Consider the following 11,874-nt stretch of genomic DNA (forward strand, 5'->3'; position numbering starts at 1 on the left):
TTTTTAAAAGTGTAACTATACAAAGACATGAAAGGCAAGAGGAGGAATGACTTCAACTAAGATGTTATGGGTGGAGGAAGTTAAAGAAGAACAGTGTGTTCTCCAAATATGCACTAAAAAGTCATTAAAAATAAAGTCAACTAAAGACATATAATAGGACCCCAAAAATAGATTCATCCAAAAGTATACAGAGAAAAGATAGGGTGATGTCGATTAAATAAAATAATAAACACCCCAAGATGTCAATATTGAATTAATCACACATTATTTGGCTGTGGATCTCTACATCCATCTGAGTCAGCTGCTGGGTGGAGTATCTCAAAGAACAGCCACGCTAGACTCTTGTCTGCAAGCATAACAGCATACCATTAATAGTGTTAGGGATTGGTGCTTGGGCTTCTAACAGAATAATTAGGGCAAGGATTGTAGAGTCAACTAATCTGGAACCTTGGGGCACTCACACCAGCCAAAGAGCATACACAGACTGGACCTAGCACCCCCACCCCTGGCACATATGTAGCAGATGTGCAGTTTGGTCATGTGGGTCATGAACTGGAGCAGGGCTGTCCCAAAAGTGGTTACCTGTCTGTGGGATATGTTCTTCCATCTAGACTGCCTTGTCTGGCCTCAGTGGGAGAGGATGTGCCTAGCCCCACAGAGACTTGAAGTGTCAGGGAGGGATGACACCAGGGTGTGGCCCTACCCTCTCAGAGGAGAAGTGGAGGGATGAAGGATTATGGGAGGAGTAACCAAGAGGAGGGCCAGTGAAGCAGGATATAAAGTGAATAAATAAAAATTAAAATTAAAATTAAAAAAAGAATCAATCACGCAGATTGCTGTGTTAACTGACAGTATGCTTCATGAAAAGAGAAAGGGGCTGGTAAGATGGCTCAGCAGGGACTGCAGAGATGGCTCAGCAGTTACTAGCACTTGCTACCCTTGCAGAGGACCTGGGTTCAATTCTAGTATGGACATCATGCAACACATCTACCTGCAAACCCATCTCCAGAGGATTCAGTGTGTTCTGTTGCCCTCTCCTGCATACATGTTGCATGCACACTCACAGACGCACACATACACACAAATTCAAATAATAAAACAAAATTCGGGGCTGGAGAGATGGCTCAGCGGTTAAGAGCGCCGACTGCTCTTCCAAAGGTCCTGAGTTCAAATCCCAGCAACCACATGGTGGCTCGCAACCATCTGTAACAAAAAAATCTGATGCCCTCTTCTGGAGTGTCTGAAAACAGCTACAATGAGCTTACATATAATAAATAAATAAATAAATAAATAAATAAATATTTTTTAAATTATTTTTTTTAAAAAGATGTTTATTTACTATACATGTTTTCTGTCTGCCTGTACACCTTCATGCCAGAAGAGGACATCAGATTCCATTATAGATGGCCATGAGCCACCATGTCATTCCTGGAAATTGAACTCCGGACCTCTAGAAGAGTCTCAAAAAATTCTTTTTTTTTTTTTAAGAGAGAGAGAGAGTTAGTTCTGGGGCTGGAGACATGGCTCAGTGGTTAAGAGTACTGGCTGCTTTTCCAGAGGACCCATATCCAATTCCCAGCAACCACATGGCACCTAAGAGCTGTCTATGACTCCAGTTACAAGGAATCTGATACCCTCACACTAACATACATGGAGGCAAAAACCAATGTACCAATGCACATGAAATAAAGATAAATAAATAATGTTTTATTTAAAAGAGAGATCCAAGTAAAAAACAAAAGTCAGCTTTCTACTGACTTTGATTTTTGTGTGTTTGCTTGTTTGCTTGCCTACTTGCCTGCTTTTGCTTTTGGTTTTTCAAAGCAGGGTTCCTCCAGGTATCCCTGGCTGTCATAAAACTCACTTCACAGAGCAGGATGAATTATATCTTCTGCATGCAGGAATTACAGATGTGCATCACCACATCATCAAAGGAAGATAAAAGTTAAAAATAGAGGACTAATGTAGCAATCAGAATAGACAGGAAAGATTAAATGAGATATTTTTCAAGCAATAAAAAGATGTACTTCAGTAACAGTTCTTGAAAATGTTATGGATAAATTGATGAAAAGAATATGGTAAGTATGTGTATGGAATATAATTCAGCCCTGAAGAGAGGAAATCCTATAATTTGTGACAGTATAGATAAACTTGGAGAATTGATATCAGGGTTTGTGATGAAATCCTGACAGGATGACAAATTACACATGACCTCACATAGATATGGAATTTTAAAAGTCAAACACAGGAGCAGAGATTACAATGTTGATTGTGGCATGAAGGTTGAAGAGAGAATGCTCAAAAGATAAATAAATTTCATTTAGACAGGCACAATAAGCTCACGATGATCACAAAGGAAAGCAACGTGGTGCCAAGAGCAGATGGGATGAGCACAGAGGGTTAAAGGAACAGAACTACAGAAGGAAGTTGGCATGGGATACCATGGTATCCATCCCTGACAGTCACTAATGAATCAATAGACTGTTCGACAATACAGAAACTCTGCGTGACTCTCTCAACACACAGAATGGCTCCAGAGTTCAAAGCCTTTCCGATTGTATATGTAAATGTTTGCCAACATAGATTGCATTCTGGGTCATAAAATAAATCTACAAGGCCATCCAGAGCATGACACAACATGGGCCAATCATCTGACCAAAGCACCATAAATAAAGAATTCAGCATCAATGTGTATAGAAATTCGCCAGTGTCTAGAAAAGCCACACCTGTCGAAATTCCTCAGCAAAGTTTGGTAGCTCCCATCTGTAAGCCCAGCACTCATTCAGGAGGGGTTGAGGGTGAAGGGGGAGGATTATGTATGAGGTCCAGGTCATCTTGGGCTACTTAGTGAGAGACTGAATCGCAAAATCAGAGAAAAGAAATGAGACAAAGATTAAACCACAGAAAAATTTAACCATTTCAAACTTAATAAATAAGAAAATACATATTTGTGACACCAGCACAGTGTTTGAGGGAAAAGTATTAACTTGAATTCCTAATTTGAAAAAAATACCTAAAATAAAAGACTACAGCTCTTTAAAAAGTTATGAAAAACAGAGTGTAGTAATCTGAGGGAAATGGACGAAAGAAAACACAGTTAATCTGGCATGACAAGAAGAGAGTCAACTGAATAGGAAATCCAGACCATCCTACAGGTCTGAGGCCTTCCTTCTAAACGAATACCCGTCGTAGATGAACCACCTACCAGGAATACGCAAACCCTTGAGATGAAACAACATGGCATGTGTGATCCTCCTCAGAAGACTTCAGCAAAGGTGAAAATGTAGGCAAAGAATATTAATAAAAATAACATGATAAAAATTAAAATGTAGGTGATTCATGAAACAAGCTGCCTGGCAAAACCTTGACAATTATTGAAGCCTGGTAAATGGAACATGCAGATCTGTGAAACTATTATCGTTTCATGTTATATATGTGAGGAAGGTATAATATTAATGAGTTTTATATACAAGAAGCAGGTCCCCCTACCTTCAGTGGGAAACATTGCTGATGATTAATCAAGATCTTGTTATTCATAATCTTCTAAATTACTCATAAATCATTCATTGCTTTTAAATTTTTATGTTGCAGTGATCTTTATATCATTAAATAATTAACACTAATGAGCTAATTAAAGCAAATTCTATAATTGATAAAAGCAACCTCCTTTATTCCTGCAGATAGCACATAATTAAATGACTATTATATGCATATATAGTCACATGAATATTACATGTATATGTACACACACATGTATTTAAATGTGTGTGAAGGTATGTATATTTTATATATCTATAAAATCAGATGCCATCTCTCATACTATGATCAAATTAAAGAACCTGAACTCAGAATCCTCAGAACTGCACATTCCATCCCAAGGGATTTTTTTGTCATTTTTTTTTCAAATGCATTAAGTGAAGAAATTGATTTTTATCACCAATGACCTCTGAACTCTGGTGTATATTTTGAAACTTATCGTTGAATATAGACACAGCTAAAAGCAGAGGTAGACAACCCTTTCTGATACAATGACAATGTAAATTTAACACACCAGTGATACCTTAATCTTTTATTCACCAGGATAAGCTTCCACTATTTTACTAATCTCAATGGACTTTTCCATTTTTTCTCTTTTTTTTAACATCTTCAATGTTTTCCTGTTAAAAATAGTGCTGGCTAATAACATTGCTCATCCCAGGCTGAGGACACACTACCATTTTTTAAATACAATGATTCCCTTAACCAGTGGGAACCCTAAAACCTCTGGGTCAACTTTCTGAACTAATTTGGAGCTGTGATTTCATTAGGGCCCATGAAAGGTACAGCATAAATTCAAATTCAAACTATACCAATTCAAATTACAAGGGATGATGCTGGCCATAGTCCTGCCTCTGCTTCTAATAATTCTGAGAGCTCCAAGAACCGTTTATTCTCTATGGACTTCAATTACATCCCAGTAGAGCTCAGACAAAGACACTGACTATGCTGATCAAGAAAGTTAATCTCTCACTCTTCATCATCATTGTCATCATCATCATTGTCATTGTCATTATTCAAGGATCAATTTAAAACTCACCTCCTCTACATCACTTGTGATTCTCCTTCTCTGCTCACCTACCTTTGTCCTTTATCTTCACCCTCAGATAAACTGATCTGCACTGAAGTTGTTTGTTGTGATATGTGGAAGAATTACATGTCATGATACACATGTGACATGTAGGGGTCAGAAGACAGCCCACTGGGGTCCCTTCTCTCCTTCCAGCATGGAGGTGGTGATGATCAAACTCTAGCCCTCGGGCTTAGCTGAAAGAGCCTTTACTCATTAAGCTTTTGTACCAGTCCTCAATTCCTAGCCTTTAAACTACATAGGATCTTGACTCTGTTAGATGATTCTGCCCTGGGGAGATTATACCACACTGTGCAAAAATCCATAGGTGTGAGTACCAGAAAGCCTAGTTCTTCAGTCAATCCTAATATCTATTTCTTCATTTCTTCTAAGTAGGAACACTTTCCGCCTGCCATAAATAATTATTCTGAATGAAATTCTCTGTGATCTTAATACAATGCCAATCACATAGTAGGATCTCCCATAAAGGTTAGTCCTTTTCATTATTTTGTAGTTAGTTTTATACACCTCTGTTTCCCACAGTTCCCTGAAAATCCCTTAAGGAGACAAGGCATGGATAATTAAGTCTTTGCATGTGTTGAGTCACTAAGGAATGGAGGAGAAGAAGAGTGTTTTTTTAATGTTAATTCAAAAAACAGAAGGAGAAATGAAGAAAGGAAAGAGGGTATTATAAGTAGACAAAAAAAAACCACTTAACATTTCATGCATGAAATATGTTTAAGCAACAAAAATGAGTTCACTCACAGAACTATACCATGGGGGTCAAGTACACACTTCCCAACCAAGGAAACCCACACAGTATGGTTCTAGATCCTGGCATTACTACAGTTTATTTAAAGTGAAATACCCAATGAATCATGTAGTATATACTGGACAAAATCCCAACTCTTCAGCCATGAGTGACACTATTGTTGAAGGACTCTGAGCATCAAGATATAGAGAAAGAAGTCCAGGGAGGGGGTTCCTTGTGTAAAAGTACTTCACACACATGTCTGATAACCTGAGTTTGCACACACACCCCCATAATGCATGTGTCAACACAAATGAGAGAGAGAGAGAGAGAGAGAGAGAGAGAGAGAGAGAGAGAGAGAGAGTTATAAATGAATTAAAATAATTTTAAATAGAGTTTAAGGAATGAACCTACAATGACCTGCTGATGAGCACTAAGCAGGGAGCTCTAAAGGCAATTACTGCCTGGAGTCAGAGCAACTGAAGGGTTAGAAGTTTAAATCTATTGAAGAACAATTAACTATTTCCCATTCTAATCCAAAGAAAGTTCTCTAAGACTGATTCCTTTCCCAGTTACAGAGACAAAGTTTGGAGCTGAGACAGAAGGAATGACAATACAGAGACTGCTCCATCCAGAGATCCATCCCATAATCAACCACCAAACGCAGACACTATTGCATATGCCAGCAAGATTTTGCCGACAGGACCCTGATATAGCTGCCTCTTGTGAGACTATGCCAGTGCCTGGCAAATACAGAAGTGGATGCTCAGAGTCATCTATTGGATGGAACACAGGGCCCCCAATGGAGGAGCTAGAGAAAGTACCCAAGGAACTGAAGGGGTCGGTAACCCTATAAGAGGAACAGCAATATTAACTAACCAGTACCCCCTGATCTCATGTCTCTAGCTGCATATGTAGCAGAAGATGGCCTAATCAGCCATCATTGGGAGGAGAGGCCCTTGGTCTTGCAAATATTATATGCCCCAATAGAGGGGAATACCAGGACCAGGAAGCAGGAGTGGGTGGGTTGGAGAACAGGGTGGTATAAGGGTATAAGGGACTTTTGGGATGGCATTTGAATTGTAAATGAAGAAAATATCTAATAAAAATTGAAAAAAAAAAGACTGGTTTCTTTCCAATCAGCAAACTATAGCATTTTCTAGTGGGGGGGGGTGGATTTCCCATATCCTCTAAGTGCCAAATTCTCTGAGACGACCCAAGCTCCACTGTCACTGGTGTGGCTGTAGTCCAGTCTGCATGGCTCTTGACCTAAACTGCAGCCAATATTCTAAAACAAGCTAACATCATGGAATTGTATAAAATAATCATGATGAGGGCCTGTGAAATAGCTGGGTGTTTAAGAGCACTGGCTACTTTTCCAGAGGACCCGGATTCATTCCCCAACATCCACATAGCTTCCCACAACAGCCTGAACTCCAGTGCCAAGGGAACCATCACTCTCTTCTGGTCTTTGCAGGTACTGCACACGCATCATGCATAGACATGCACGTAGGCAAAACACTCATACACATTTTAAGGCATCATTTCAAAAAGTATAAATAAGCCTGGGGGAAGATCCAGACTAATCAATGGAGATGTCTAAACTTAATGAGAGAGAGACAGAGACAGAGACAGAGACAGAGACAGAGACAGAGACAGACAGAGAGACAGAGACAGAAACTGGCATACAGTCTTATCAAAGTGGTCTAAGTTTCCATACTGTGGTTTCAGAGACTATCAACTTATTTATAGAACTATGATTTAATCTTATGATTTAATCTTATAAATATGTCATTTTCAAACCTCTTCCAGAAAAATCTTCTTTTTCTATTCCAAATGTCCTAATCCCAATGAGTCTAAGGGAGACTGTAATCTAGCCTTATAGAATGTCAAAGAAGGTTATACCAATAATATAAATCTTTACCTCCCCCAAAAAAACTGAAATAATGAAGCTATCATTAAAACTGACTCTCCTTCAAAGCTATAGTTCCACAGGACACAAAGCCCAGGTACCACTAACCGAAGCTGACATTATCAGGGTCTAGCTTTTCTTGACTCATTTATGCATGCTGCAATCACCACAGAACAAAATTATAATAAAATATATTTGCATTATGACCTCAGGGTAGCCTGGAGTTTCTGGGGCATATCCAATTCAGCATAATTTTATTTCTTTTAACAAATTAAATGTCACTTCATTTGTATACCTTTGTAAAACTTTTTCTTTAATAGGTTTTTAATTCAGAGGGGGGGGAAACACCTTCTAGAAAAAAAAGGGGGATGTTTAATTAGAAAGATACCACAACCCTTTCTAAAACCTACTTGAAACTACATCTCCTTCATCTCGAGAATGTGGTGTGGGAGGCCAGCGGCCCTCAGAGGCAGGCCCAGTTCAGGTGGGTCTGCAGTGGGCTTTGACTGTCTCTCACCATCACAGTTGACTGTGTATAGTATCCTGGACTACATTTAGAGCCTATCAGAATGGCTCAAAGCCAGCCAGATGGTTTTGTGTATGTCCAGCTCCCCAGTGAGGAGGAGGACTGCGGGGTGCTCTCACTTGTCAGGGATGTAAAGATCCTAAATCCTGGATACACCACTGCTTCTCAGCCCACACAGAATTAAGCAGAGAAGCCTTTGTTTGCAGGTGGTGAACGGTTTCCTCCCATCCATTTTGCATCCCCACCTCCGGGAATAGAAGGGATACGTTCATGTCTCACCTGTCACATCCACCATATTCCTCTGTGGATGCTAGGTCCATTTTCTTACCTGTTTCTCTCCTTCCCTCCCTCTCCTTTGCTTTTTTTTTTAAATTCTTTAATTATTACTTTTCAATAGCTTTTGGTCTCTGATGTTCCCTCTTTCAGTAATGTTTTCTTACTTACTTTACTGGGCACTTTGCCCTAGGTCACAGTTTTTAGTTTATGTCTCAAACCTTCACATGAAGGACATTCTTCATAGGCCAAGTCAGCCTGGATTTCCTAAAGGCTGAAAATAGAGCTCTCCATATTGATGTGACACTCCAAGTTCAAGATCCAGGCTTGATTGAAGTGAAGTAAAGTTTGTTTTGCCCGAATAATCCGGGGTTTGCATATGTAGAAAAAGCCCCTTGAAGCAACATCACAGGCTCCCAACCAGAGCATCCAGCTGTGCCTGGAAAGGTTCTAGAAATGAGCTAGAAGTTAGGTGTGGGGTGTCCTTCACATGTGCAAACAGTTGCATATCTTTTGAGTCCATACCTGCAGTCTCCCCTTGAGACAGATTTTCTATTTGATTATAGCCTGTCTTCTCTACTTTTTGGGACAAGTGAGGTTACAAATTGCTGAAGCTATTGAGGGTTCTGTGACATTAATCAGGTTCAACTCACTGTTACAACATTTATTCTTCAAGTGCGGGTGTGTATCAGGATTCTACCACTTCTTTGGTCATCTGAACTTATTTATGCATTTGCATCTCAAGGGAGGAGTGTTGTGTCCACAGATATATGGAATGTGTAGAACTTTGTTCTTGTCTGCTTGGCTACCATGATTAGGGATGCTTGTTAGCATTGGACAGATTCGGGGCAACTCCACTGTGCTCGTCCCTTAAGCACTGGGCTCCTAAAAGTCATACATATCACAACCCAGCCCCAGACCAAGAAATATGGCATGGTTTATTTATTATTTAATACTATGCTATGTTATTATTGATTCTTTAAACCTTTCATGCAATGTACTTTCTCATATTCAACCATCATTTCTCTCACATCCACTTCTACCTCCCTCCTTATGCCTGACTTCATGCTTTTTTAAATAAGGCATTAAGTAAAAATTGTACTGCCCATATACTCTTGGGTGTGTGGCCATCCTCTGGTAAATAGTTAACCTACCGGAGACTACAGGGACTTTAAGGAAAACTGACTCTCCTTCTTCCAAAAGCCATTGAATGTTTCTGGGTTCTCAGTTAGGGGTTTGGCTCTCACACCCCTAACTGCTCTGTGCTATAGCGTTGGCTGGCTTGATCTTGTATGGGTCTAGAATAGGCCATCATAGCTGCCATGGTTTCACAAGGGAAGTGCCCCTGCCCATCATGTCCTCCCTGACCTCAGACTCCTACAGCCTTTCCTTGCCATCTTCCACAGTGGTACCTGAGTTTGGGGGTAGCAATATGGGTATCTCATTTACAGCTAAGAACCTCAAAAACACTTATCTGCACTTGGACCAATTTTGAGTTTCCATGGTAAACACCATCCACTATGCAATATTTTTTATTTTTAAAGTAGTTGTATTTTTAGTGTGTGGTGTGTGTGTGTGTGTGTGTGTGTGTGTGTGTGTGTGTGTGTGTGTGCATTTGCATTATTGGATCCCTTGGAGCTGCAATTATAGACAATTGTGAGCTGACAAATTTGAGTGCTAGGAACTGAGCTCAGGTCCTCTGAATGAACAGCAAAGCCATCTCCCCAGCTCCTAACTTCTGAGTATCTCTCAGCTCTCTCGTGATATTTTTTAATGCACATTTTAAAGAGCCCTCTTGCTTTCTTATTTCATTTTCTTCTGATTAGAAGAAAATAATATTCTCTCTTTGATATCTAATTTACTCACTAAAAATGCAAATTGGTTGTTGATTTTATTAATAGCAGTTTGAAAATTTTAGCAAGCTGAGTTTGCAAAGTGGTAGCTGATGGTTTTGTTGCCTTTCATATTTATAATTTTGCATTCTCTAAGAGGACGCATAACTCATCCTTGAGTTTAATTTGCCATACATACAATTAACACAGATATTTAAAAGAAATTAATGATACCCTCCCAAAGAACAAAATTACTGAAGTTTACTAAATAGCTAAACAAACTTGAATTTATTGGCTTATTTTCTTTAATGACCCTAAAATATGAGTCTTCACTAGCAAGAAATAAGAAAAAAATCCCCGCCCCCTTCCCCTGGCAATCAGCAAAGAAATACCTTGTTGGTAGTGTTGGTGGTGTCCTTCTATCAGTCAGGGGAAGAGCAGATGGCAGTCTTTTGTTCATCCTAGCTTGATGCCTGGCTCGGTGGTCAAAGCTGTCTTATGCCTAGGACTCATAAAAATCAAATCAAATCAAATCCAGCAGTGCAACACGGGAGGAGGAAGACAGTCCAAGACCTGAAGACCGCCATGCCACCGCAGACTGCACTCCAGCGCTGGGTACAGGCTGTCCTTAAACACCTGCAGGACAGATGGAGGATGTCACCCAGGGGCCTGCCATCCTTGTGACCAGCCTGCAGTGGGAGCCACAGCTATGTGCTCTTTTGGGTGTCTAAATGGGCAAGCTCTCCAGAGCATTGCATCTAGTGAGGGGCAGGGCCAGTTATGCACAGCCCTGAACATCCACATGGTCCCATTTTGGTACTCAGAAGAGCAAGTCTTGCCCCTCACCACAAAGGACAATATAACTCACCCTTGTGGCAGGGGTGTGATGAGCAACCCCAGTTCATGATTATGAAAAAGTTGACCCCGCTATTCCTTTGTCCAGGGGTGGCCCAAGCACAGAGGTGATACACCACCACCACCACCACCACCACCACCACCACCTGTAACAGTCGGGAGAACTGGCCCTGGGTTCATGAGAACAGCTGACCTGTCCCTGCCCATCACAGACTATATCACAGACTGTATACTAGGGAGAGCCAGCCCTGCACCTTGCCTGGGCAGCACAGTAGGGCTGGCTCTGGACAGGGAGGAGTGGGCAACCCAGCCCCAAGGACAGAGTGAGAGAGAGCTGACCCTGCCACTCGTCTTCCTTGACATGACATGACATGACATGACAGGGGTAACACCTTTCCCTGCCTTGCCCCTCACCACCTGCTACAGTCAGAAGAGCTGCTCCCACCCCCCCCCCCCGGAGACATGAGAGTGGGTGAGCTGGCCCTTACTCTCTCCTGCAGCAGTCAGGAGATCAGGTGCTGCATCTTCCCCAGGCATCTCATTACATCTGTCCCTTGTCAAGCCGGACCTACACTTGTCTGGTGTGGGTGGCAAGGGTATGGGGGTGATGGCCCCTGCCTGCAGCAGTCGGGAGAATCGGTCTTGGGATCAAGAAAGCCGGTAAGCTGGCCAGGGCCCTTGCCAACTGCAGTGCTAGAGAGAGTGGGCTCTGCACTTCGCCTACACAGAACAGTAGGGCTGGCCCTGGTCGAGGGGGAACCGGATGAGCCAGCCTCATGTTTGAGAGCATGGGAGGATAGGTTCTGCCCCTCCTAGAGTAGGTGCAAGGGTGATGCCCTCCTCCTTCCCCTCTTTGCCATCTGCAGTAGCCAGGAGAGCTGGCCCTGGGGGCAGAAGAGCATGAGAACATGAAATTGCGTGTACTTCCCCCCTGCTACTACAAACACCAAACATGGACAGGCGCACACAGACACACACACAGACACACACACAAAACACAACACAGCTGGAGAAATGACTCAATGGTTAAGAGCACTTGTTATTCTTGTAAAAAGGAGAAGTAGAAAAACAACAAAACAAGACAAAAATCTGGGTTTCATTATCAACACCCACATGGTG

General features: G+C 41.4%; 1 non-coding gene across 1 annotated transcript; it reads left to right on the forward strand.

The window, feature by feature from the left end:
- The first annotated feature begins 10,265 nt into the window (after positions 1 to 10,265).
- LOC115030487 (small nucleolar RNA SNORA48) lies at positions 10,266 to 10,415 on the forward strand. The gene has a single exon (XR_003836082.1). It is a non-coding gene; the product is annotated as a small nucleolar RNA SNORA48 (small nucleolar RNA).
- The last annotated feature ends 1,459 nt before the right edge of the window (positions 10,416 to 11,874 follow it).

Source organism: Mus caroli, unplaced genomic scaffold (genome assembly GCF_978045245.1).
Source record: "Mus caroli unplaced genomic scaffold, Mus_caroli_1 scaffold_2, whole genome shotgun sequence".
Taxonomy (NCBI): Eukaryota; Metazoa; Chordata; class Mammalia; order Rodentia; family Muridae; genus Mus; species Mus caroli.